Below are 11,130 nucleotides of genomic sequence, written 5' to 3' on the forward strand. Positions count from 1 at the left end.
TTCAGACACAGCCCTACTCAAACCTGACAAGTTATGTTAACTCAAACCGTTTGAGGAAACCGATTGCCTTAAACCATTTAAGTTGAAAAAACTAACAGTTACAAGTACTCTGAACTTAATTCAGTTGAGTTCATTGAAAGAAGATATACATTGCAATTAAGTAATTAAGTGATTAACTAAGTGCTGATTGAGAATTAGTGATGAACAGCTGCTATTAACAAACAGAATCACTGAAGAAAAGAGAAACACAAGAACTACTACAACTGACTTCAGACACAGACTTAGATGAAATCAACTGAAATAAAATACATGAAATCTCTCAAGATCTGATTAAACAACCCCACAAACAGCATCACCAGCTCCACTTATTAATAACCAGACTGACTTTATTTCTGTCAGACGTCTACAGAAGATCTTATTGAGAATGAACTAAGGTTTAGATGTTGATTTATTGTTTCATTTGAAGTAACCATGTTAGAGATCAGTGTCTGCTTTAGTTGGGCTCTTGACCCTTGATTTCTGTCTTAGTCTTTTCTCTGGCTGTTATAACCGTGTGTTTCTAAAACATATTAGTTGTAACTCAAAAGCCCAGAAGAAAAGCCATCAGGTGTTAACCTGTACCTAGGTGCAGGTTGTTATACTTTATATAGGTGGTGATAATTATTCATTGTTATTCACAAATGTTGATTTGTATGGAGTCTAATCTCTGATGAAACAAATGTGTAATTAGTAGAAGTGGACCTAATAAAAATGACATTAAGAGCCAGTGATTCTGTGAGAATCAGTTAATATAAAAATGAATTCATAAACATTTTGTACACACACATTTGTCTTCTATTCCAGTAACTGGTCAAACACAGACATCAATAATCAAAATATGAACCTCAACAATGGTGACCAAAAAACATCCTGCAATGCATGCTGGGTACTATTGTAGTAAAAAAAACTCATCCATGGCGCCCAGCATGCTCTGCAGCATTTTTTATTTTTTATTTTTATGGTCACCATTGTTGAGGTTCATATTCTGATTGTTGATGTCTTTATGTGACTGTTTGACACTGGAGAAGACCAAACTGTTTGGAAAGTCTTTGTATAAACTGATTATCACAGAACTACTAGCTCTCAAAATCACTTTTATTATAATCAATCAAATTACACAACACTTATTTCATCAGAGATTAGTCTCCTAGCAGTTCAATAATTAGTGATTATCATCACCAATGTAAAGTTTAACAATCTACATCTAGGTACAGGTGAACACCTGATGGCATTTCTTCTGGGCTTTTGAGTTACAACAAACATGTTTTAGAAACACATAGTTATAACAGCCAGAGAAAAGACTAAGATAGAAGTCAAGGGTCAGGAGCACAACTAAAGCAAACACTGATCTCTAACATGGTTACTTCAAATGAAACAATAAATCAACATCTAAACCTTAGTTCATTCTCAATAAGATCTTCTGTAGACGTCTGACAGAAATAAAGTCAGTCTGGTTATTAATACAGTATTGTTCAAAATAATAGCAGTACAATGTGACTAACCAGAATAATCAAGGTTTTTCGTATATTTTTTTATTGTTACGTGGCAAACAAGTTACCAGTAGGTTCAGTAGATTCTCAGAAAACAAATGAGACCCAGCATTCATGATATGCACGCTCTTAAGGCTGTGCAATTGGGCAATTAGTTGAATTAGTTGAAAGGGGTGTGTTCAAAAAAATAGCAGTGTGGCATTCAATCACTGAGGTCATCAATTTTGTGAAGAAACAGGTGTGAATCAGGTGGCCCCTATTTAAGGATGAAGCCAACACTTGTTGAACATGCATTTGAAAGCTGAGGAAAATGGGTCGTTCAAGACATTGTTCAGAAGAACAGCGTACTTTGATTAAAAAGTTGATTAGAGAGGGGAAAACCTATAAAGAGGTGCAAAAAATGATAGGCTGTTCAGCTAAAATGATCTCCAATGCCTTAAAATGGAGAGCAAAACCAGAGAGACGTGGAAGAAAACGGAAGACAACCATCAAAATGGATAGAAGAATAACCAGAATGGCAAAGGCTCAGCCAATGATCACCTCCAGGATGATCAAAGACAGTCTGGAGTTACCTGTAAGTACTGTGACAGTTAGAAGACGTCTGTGTGAAGCTAATCTATTTTCAAGAATCCCCTGCAAAGTCCCTCTGTTAAAAAAAAGGCATGTGCAGAAGAGGTTACAATTTGCCAAAGAACACATCAACTGGCCTAAAGAGAAATGGAGGAACATTTTGTGGACTGATGAGAGTAAAATTGTTCTTTTTGGGTCCAAGGGCCACAGGCAGTTTGTGAGACGACCCCCAAACTCTGAATTCAAGCCACAGTACACAGTGAAGACAGTGAAGCATGGAGGTGCAAGCATCATGATATGGGCATGTTTCTCCTACTATGGTGTTGGGCCTATTTATTGCATACCAGGGATCATGGATCAGTTTGCATATGTTAAAATACTTGAAGAGGTCATGTTGCCCTATGCTGAAGAGGACATGCCCTTGAAATGGTTGTTTCAACAAGACAATGACCCAAAACACACTAGTAAACGGGCAAAGTCTTGGTTCCAAACCAACAAAATTAATGTTATGGAGTGGCCAGCCCAATCTCCAGACCTTAATCCAATTGAGAACTTGTGGGGTGATATCAAAAATGCTGTTTCTGAAGCAAAACCAAGAAATGTGAATGAATTGTGGAATGTTGTTAAAGAATCATGGAGTGGAATAACAGCTGAGAGGTGCCACAAGTTGGTTGACTCCATGCCACACAGATGTCAAGCAGTTTTAAAAAACTGTGGTCATACAACTAAATATTAGTTTAGTGATTCACAGAAAAAAAAAATGTTTGTACAAAATAGTTTTGAGTTTGTACAGTCAAAGGTAGACACTGCTATTTTTTTGAACACACCCCTTTCAACTAATTGCCCAATTGCACAAACTTAAGAGCGTGCATATCATGAATGCTGGGTCTAGTTTGTTTTCTGAGAATCTACTGAACCTACTGGTAACTTGTTTGCCACGTAGCAATAAAAAATATACTAAAAACCTTGATTATTCTGGTTAGTCACATTGTACTGCTATTATTTTGAACAATACTGTAAGTGCAGCTGGTGATGCTGTTTGTGGGTTGTTTAATCAGATCTTGAGAGATTTCATGTATTTTATTTCAGTTGATTTCATCTAAGTCTGTGTCTGAAGTCAGTTGTAGTAGTTCTTGTGTTTCTCTTTTCTTCAGTGATTCTGTTTGTTAACAGCAGCTGTTCATCACTAATTCTCAATCAGCACTTAGTTAATCACTTAATTACTTGAATGCAAAGTTTTAAAACTTACAGGGTTTAAATCAAGGCAATCTGTTTACTCAAACGGTTTGAGTTAAGTTAACTTGTCAGGTTTTACAGTGCATGTATACTGTAATTGAGAGAGCCTTGCTATTGGTATTTTGAATTTGAGGGGAGGAGCCTCAACTATAAAGAGTCTAATTGTTTGGACCGAAGGGAGAGAGGGTGACTGTTGGGCTAGTAGCCAACGGGTTAGATGTTCTTTATGTAAATATTCTTGTTATTGTTTTTTTTTCCCCTTTTATTTGTTTGTACTTTATTTTTTCCTGTGTTGAAATTTTGGTGGATGGAACCCTGTTACACTGTTGGAGCATGTCCTGACAAGGAAATTAAATCATCTTTAAGAGACTTCAGCGTTTTTATTTCTTTTTGCTGCCTGCCTAGCTACAACTAAGGCCATCCTTACCACAATACTGTTACAGGTTCTAAGTAATTCTTGAGGAATTATCTAATAATTCTTTATTAATTACTAATTGGTTCCCAATATTTTCACTTTAGAATATGCCTAATGTTTCAGGTTTGAAATAAGTCCTGCAGAATTATTTTATAATTCTTTAGTAATTACTAATTGGTTACCTGCATTTTCACTTTTTCTCAGGCTTTTCCTTACATAAAGAAATTGAATTAGTAATGGTATTATAAATAAAATATAAAACTGAGGTAATTATCGCAAGGTACTGGAGTCTTGGTGGGGTTCCTACTGGAAGCTGATTTCTTACAAAACACACTCACAAAACTATTCACTACACTGGCAAAACATCTGTAAAATGTATTCCATTTATTTATATTACATTTTCATACTACTACTACTGCTAATAACTTTTATATGAAAGGGTCACAATTCAATGAAATTGTTTATTGTTTATTTGGATCCCCATTAGCCACTACCAAGGTTGCTATTCTTCCTGGAGTCCGACAAAATTAAAAAACAAAATTATATTACATTAATCCATAACAATAAAAACCAATATAAAACATACAAACCCAAAATTCATTCAAAACACCAAAATCAGCTATTTAATTTAAAATTACTGTGTACTGTACCATTAAATATTTATTTAACGATTTTTTTAAACCTCATTTTACTTAATAAAAAAACATGTAATATCCGATGGCAATTCATTCCTCTTTACATTACAGTCCGTTGCTTGGCATTAGATTTTGAAACAGGAAGCAAAAAATATTCATTTAATGCATGCCTGGTGTTAAAATTATGACTAGCATTACTATACAAAAGTTTAGAGTACAATACACTTGGATCTCTCGGTACTGAAAACATAGCAGAGAAAGAATTACCCTGTCCTTCACCAGTAGCCAACTTAAAATTGTGTGCATTCTCATAATATTAACCTTTCTCTTACAATTCAGAATTACTCTTGCAGCTCTATTCTGGACTAACTGTAATTTTTCAAAATTTTTACTTAATGCACTTGACCATATCACTGGGCAGTAACAGAAACAGTATACAGAATCAGTTTTCTAAAGTGAAAACATAGGGAAATTGTGTATAACTGTTCATTAGTAGTTACTTCATAGTTATTTTTCATGAACCCTAACTAGTAGATAATTAATAGTAGTTCTTCAGGAGGTATGACATAATTCATTAGTTATTGATTAGCTAACTGTTACTTAACAAAAAATTGTATTACATACTGATTAATTAACCTATCTTCCTTAGTAGTTAACAGTATGAAAAATTACCTGTTAGTTCTTCAATAATTCCTTATTGGTAAGAAACAATATTCTAAAGTGTTACAGAAATTTTGTGAATAATGATATAATACACAACAAAAGATTAAATACTAAAGGCACACCAAATGAGTTAAATGTAAGATCTGTAAGTTTTGACATTTTAAATGTAAGAAATGTAAGTTTTTGTAAGAAGAAAAAAAAAATATATATTGCTTATATATACAGTATCTGAAATATACATATATATATATTTGGAAAAACAACTAATAGAGGAATGGCAAACTCTCCAGTTTTCTATGGGTTACGGCGTTTAACCTTTGCGTAAATTTGAGAGGAGTCTTCAAACATCTCTTCCTCTGTTTTTTTCTTTTGCACATTTGCACTCACAATCACCTGTGCTTCTCTGGCTCTTGAAGACTCTCCTATTGAGCTCTCAGTCTTTAACAGTCCTTCAGAACAATCCTGCATCACAGCGTAGTCAAGCAAAGCAAGGCCACCAAACTCTTGTGATTCTGATTTTGTGAAGACAATGGGGGAATAAATGACGGAGTCTTGATTTGCTGCGGCTTCAGCAGATGACATCATGACATAAACAGGGTCGTCTTGATTCTCATGTGGAGCGACCTAATGATTGACAGGGTTGAATCAGTGCTGGAAAGCTCTAGAATTTATTTATATTTTTTGCATTTATTAGTATTATTATAGTGTTGTGTTGTCTTTGTGTTTCTGTTGTAACTCACTTCACTGGTACTTTGATCACTTCTCTTGGTGCCCTCTTGTGTAGTCTGTGAAAGTTTCCCATTCCCTTTTCTAATAATAATAATAATAATAATATTCTACCAAAGCTTCAAAGTTGGCAAAATATATAAATCAGACAAGATTGGCATTTAAGAGACATATATAAACATCATTGCATTAGATACGAGTAATCAAAAGAGGCATCTACAAACTATTTATGCTTACTTAAGGGTTTCTCAGATCTAACTTCTCTATTCTTTGCAACAGCTTTTAACCAAAAGGTGTCCAGGTGCTTATACTGGTGTGTAGTGAGAGTTGATTTCCCTCAAGTTCACATAAATGTACAGTTGAAGAATAAACACTGTGTTCTTCATCACAGTAACACATGACAACCACATGTGTCAAAAACTCTGTGATCAATTTGAAAATGTATCTATATTTTAAAACCTAGCATGCTTCTATTTGTAAAACTGCTATTTGTAAAAAAAAAAAAAAAAAAAAAGACCTTGTGTTATCTTTCTAAAAATAAATGCTACTCAGTTTAAAAGTTTATTAATACTGCAATAACACTTATACATTTTAAATATGACCTAATAATAGTCTGTTAAATTATACCTATTTATTTCCTTATTAATTTTTCAAAAACAAATACAAATGAGAATAAACCTTATTTATGATTGTAATGTTTTCGCTTGACAAATATACATTTAAAAATGTTCCAGAAATTGGCTAATGTACAGTAAAATCATCAGCTCAAATATGCTGAATGTGTTTTTCTTACTGGTTTCACAGTGCTCTTCTATTATACATCATTCTCAATAGCTCATGTGTGTTGTGCACCTACCGTACACAGATGCATGTAATGGCGCTTAACAACATGACCACCAGAGCCACAACAACAACTCCAATCAGCAAAGAGAAATGATTCAAACCTAAAGAAGAATAAGTGAGTGTTTATAAAACCACTGATGATTCACTGATTCAGTTATGCAATTGCCAGATTATCTTAATCTTTTAACAACAAAATAACTACTGTACAATGGCAGGGGAATGAGAATTTAAAAAATAAGAGATTAGCATTAGCATTGCCACTTATGTCAGTGGTTGTATCTGAAAGCTTAGGCAGCTGATGCCTCTCTGTCTTATCAGGTACAAAAGTACACAAAGGTACCTCACGAGACTGATTTCAGACAGACTTCTGAGGTAGCATAATAGTGTAATGATCTACATCAAGATAGTGAGAGCTTTGGCAAATATTTAATGAGTACAATATTAATTACAACAAAAGTGGATTTTTTTTTTTATTATTATTAATATACAAACTTGTGTATATACAAAATTGCACAAAACTTATTCAGATGTTTTGGCTTTGATTTGCTTGAAGATTTGGAGGTAAACATGTTATGTAAAATATACATTTATTTATTATATAAAATGTATATAAAAAAGATAATCTGTGATATCGAAATAATCTGTGATGTTCCACCTCTAAAAAAACTACCAAACTGAAGTCTGTGCTATGAAATATTTGAGATTTGTAACAATTTTAGCTGGAAAAGTCATTTTCACGTCATGACTTACAGTTAACAGGTCTTGTTTTCACAAAATGTACTTCAGCACTTCAGGACTAGAGTTGGAAAACTCAAATTGACCCGCCAACATTTCAAACGCATAAACATTTCCATATTTCACAGCACATCAGCGTATTGAAACTTTTTTACCATCTTTGGCTGATAAAATATTATTTCCTAGTGAAAATATTGGGGAGGTGGAGCTTATTTTTGGTAGTAAAATAATAACACAGAGCTGGAGGGAATCACAGACACTGTTGTGTTTTTGGGTGAATCTGAAGAGAAAAAAATAGGGCCTCACAATAAAAATCTAAATAACACAATCAGGGGCGTAGCACCAAATTTTGGGCCCTGGGTACAAACCATCTTGCTGGGCCCCCGTACCAAATACCATAGTGATACCAATGGGTGGGATATTTTGAAGAAAGTCGGTAACCAAACGACTGATGGACCCCATTGACTTCCATAGTAGGAAAAATTACTATGGAAGTCAATGAGGACCAGCAACTGTTTAATTGCCAACCTTCTTTAAATTATCTTCTTTTGTGTTTAGCAGGAGAAAGGAAACCATACAGGTTTGGAACAACTTAAGGGAGAGTAAATGATGAAAGAATTTTCATTTTTGGGTGAACTGCCCCTTTAAAGTTTAAATGTGTACAATAACAATGTACCCATTTTGCTTATTTCCTCTTAATACTTAATTACTAATCACTAGGTGTTAAAACAGGCAATTCCGCTAAAAGCTCACCTTGTCTTACTGTCACATCCACCTCACTGTCACTGCTTTCACCTGGCCATGATGAGGGGCCTGCTGCTGCAGGGTCTGAAACTGAAATATATGGCTTCAAATGGTTGCTAAAATATCCTTTATTGTCATAATACCTTTTTTAAAGTGTAGGCTAAGTACAAGTTAATTGCTGATTATTTGTCTGTTTAAAATAAATGCAGACTATAGAATCACAGGGTACACTAACCACCAAACTAGACATTCAGTCTTTACGTTTTAAAATAAGTAATTTTCAATCATTAAGATGTGTATTAAACTGATAACAATCCTGAGCGTGCGCGAGCTAATTTGCATAACAATGCGCTAAAATAGGCGCTAACGATCTGTGTTTTCGCGGGTGTTAGATTTTGACAATGGAGGGAAATATACAGTGTTTTCATGTAAACTTCTGACTCTGGGGAGAACTCCTCCAAGAGTAGATATTTATGTTAAAACAATGTCAATGCTCGATTATGCATTTGGAGCTCACCTTTCTTTTAAAAAAACTGAGTGAGCAACTGCTTACCCTCATTTGCCTTTCTCTCTTTAATCTTCGTTTCTTTTCGTTTTTGAGCCCCTGATTTTCCTTTCTTAAGGAAAGACATGACTCTTCCCCTGTCTTCCTAGTTCATATCACGGCTAACTCCAGCTCCTGTCTTATTTTACTGTCTATGCTCCTGTCTCATTAACTGATACACCGCTGGTCCGCAGATGAAGCACCTGAACTGCGGGTCGTACCATTTACATTGATTCAAGAGGGGTGGTGGGACCCTGCACAGAATGAAAATGACTTTGTTATACCAAAACCAGTGCCTAACTACAAGTTTAGTTTTGCACAGGAACTTTTTTATTTGTACATAAATGCTATATAAATGTTAGTGCATGTAAATGTATGTATAGAAAACTGACTTTTAATGGCCCCTCCCCTGCCTCGGGCCCTGGGTACTCGGTACCCTTTACCCCCCCAGTCCGACGCCCCTGAACACAATTCACAAGTCACAACTAACAAGCATCACTTACACCGAACATGTAGTGCGATGCTGTCCTGTTCTGTTTTGGTCTTGTCCTGTAGCTGGTAGGTTATAATGCAGGTGAAAGTGACTCCGTGCTCACGGTGAGTAGCAGTGAAGTTCAGATCAGAGATGAGCTCCTGTAGTCTGCTGCTCTCACTGAGGGGGATTCTGGGAGTGGAGCTCCATGTGAGAGTTGGTGGAGGAGAGGAGCAGAGAGTCTCAGCAGAGCAGCGCAGACTCACAGAGCTCCCCTCCAACACCTCCAACACCTCCTCCTGACCCTGCACCTCCTTCTGCTCCACATACAGCTGCACTCTGGGTTTGGGAGGAGACTCTGAAATACACACAAATTCAGTTCTTATATTTGATTGATGTCTAGTTTCAAATCATGTTTTAATTTCATCATTATAAATGTATTCATAAATAAAATTTTCAGTTTTGAATTTACTCACCAATCACATCTATTGAAACATTGGCTTGTTTATAGATATGTTTCAGTCCACCTTCACTCTCAATCCTGAAGAAATACTGACCACTGTGATTTGATCTGAGGTCATAAAATACAGTGGTGCAGTCCTTATCTTTTAATTTTTCCAGTCATATTTCCTCTAATTAAGAAGTTTCTGCTTGATTTACTTGAGTTAAACACTACGTTTTTTTTCACATCAGTCCCATCTTTGTACCACATTCCTGTAGCTCTCTCAGTGAGGTTTTTGTCATATTGTTCTTTAATCTCAAATCTGCACTTTATGATCACACAAGATCCACTGAGAGCTTTAATCTTCTCTGGCAGATAGATGTTGAAATCTCTACAGCAAACACCTACAACACACACGTGATGAAAAGCATTATTTTTAAGGGTGTATACAGTATCATTTTAAAGGGAGAACGAGCAGAGCAACAGCAACAGTGAAATCTACATCAAGCATATTTGTAACTATTAATGTATTTAAATATAATAATTAATGTAATATTATAAATATGATGAATAAGATAGCAGTGTTTAGAAAACAACGTTAATTAGTATTTAACTGATTTAGCTAGAAAATAACTGAAAAGTTCTCATTTAGTTTAATGCAGCAGACTGAATGTAGTTTAGCACTTGTTAAACTAGTTAATGTACATTCTCAGTCATACTGAACACTAGGTGTGAAGAAAGGAAGGAAAATCCTACCTTCTAACAGAAAACAGAAAATAATTATTTTCTCTGCCGTGTCCATCTCTTCAGTAACAGACAATCCTGTCTGAAACACTCTTGTACACGTTAGTACTATTTACATGCATAAAATGATTGTATTTATTGATCTCAAGTCCTGAGCTGCTGCTGATTTGAAACCGTGTGAAAGTGTGTCGTGTGAACAGTCTGTAACTTCATATACTGACTGAATTTCCTGTGTCAGTATCAACACACACGCTGAACCTTTAAACACACGAGTGCTTCAACAATCACTTATTGTAATGTATTCAATTTAATTTAATTTCTTCAACTCTTGATTCTCCTGTGGACTGATTTAAATGGACATAATTGAGTCATTGACGGGAAGCTCTAGTTTAAATTGTTCAGTTGTTTTTGAGCTTGTTTTGGTGTGTAAAAAGTAGGGCTGGGCAAGTTAACGCGTTTTTATCGCGTTAACGCATTAATTAATTAACGCCGACAATTAGTTTATCGCGCGTTAACGTACTTTTTATTTTGAAAGTCCGTTGCTCACTGCGTTTCAGTACACATAGCTAGACTGTAATAAAACAACCGAATACAACACAAACCATGGGTCACAGGAGGGGTGGGATGTTTATCAGTAGGCTACTGGCTGCTTGGGATGAGTTACAGCGCAAAACAGAAAATCATGTCCAGAGTCGAATTCCATCTGGTTGGAATGTCTTGTATAAGCGACTCCTCCTTTTTTCTAAGTTCAATTTGTTTTGTTCTAATTCTGCAGCACTCGCTGCACTTTGCTTAAACTGGCCCGCAACCTTTCTGCATTTGGCCAGGACGT

The 11,130-nt window shown here is 35.3% G+C and overlaps 1 pseudogene; it reads right to left on the bottom strand.

Moving 5' to 3' along the window:
- Positions 1–4,119: 4,119 nt before the first annotated feature.
- Positions 4,120–10,511, bottom strand: LOC113062230 (Schwann cell myelin protein-like; annotated as a pseudogene).
- Positions 10,512–11,130: the final 619 nt, after the last annotated feature.

The sequence above is a fragment of the Carassius auratus genome, chromosome 4, assembly GCF_003368295.1.
Source record: "Carassius auratus strain Wakin chromosome 4, ASM336829v1, whole genome shotgun sequence".
NCBI classification, from domain to species: Eukaryota; Metazoa; Chordata; class Actinopteri; order Cypriniformes; family Cyprinidae; genus Carassius; species Carassius auratus.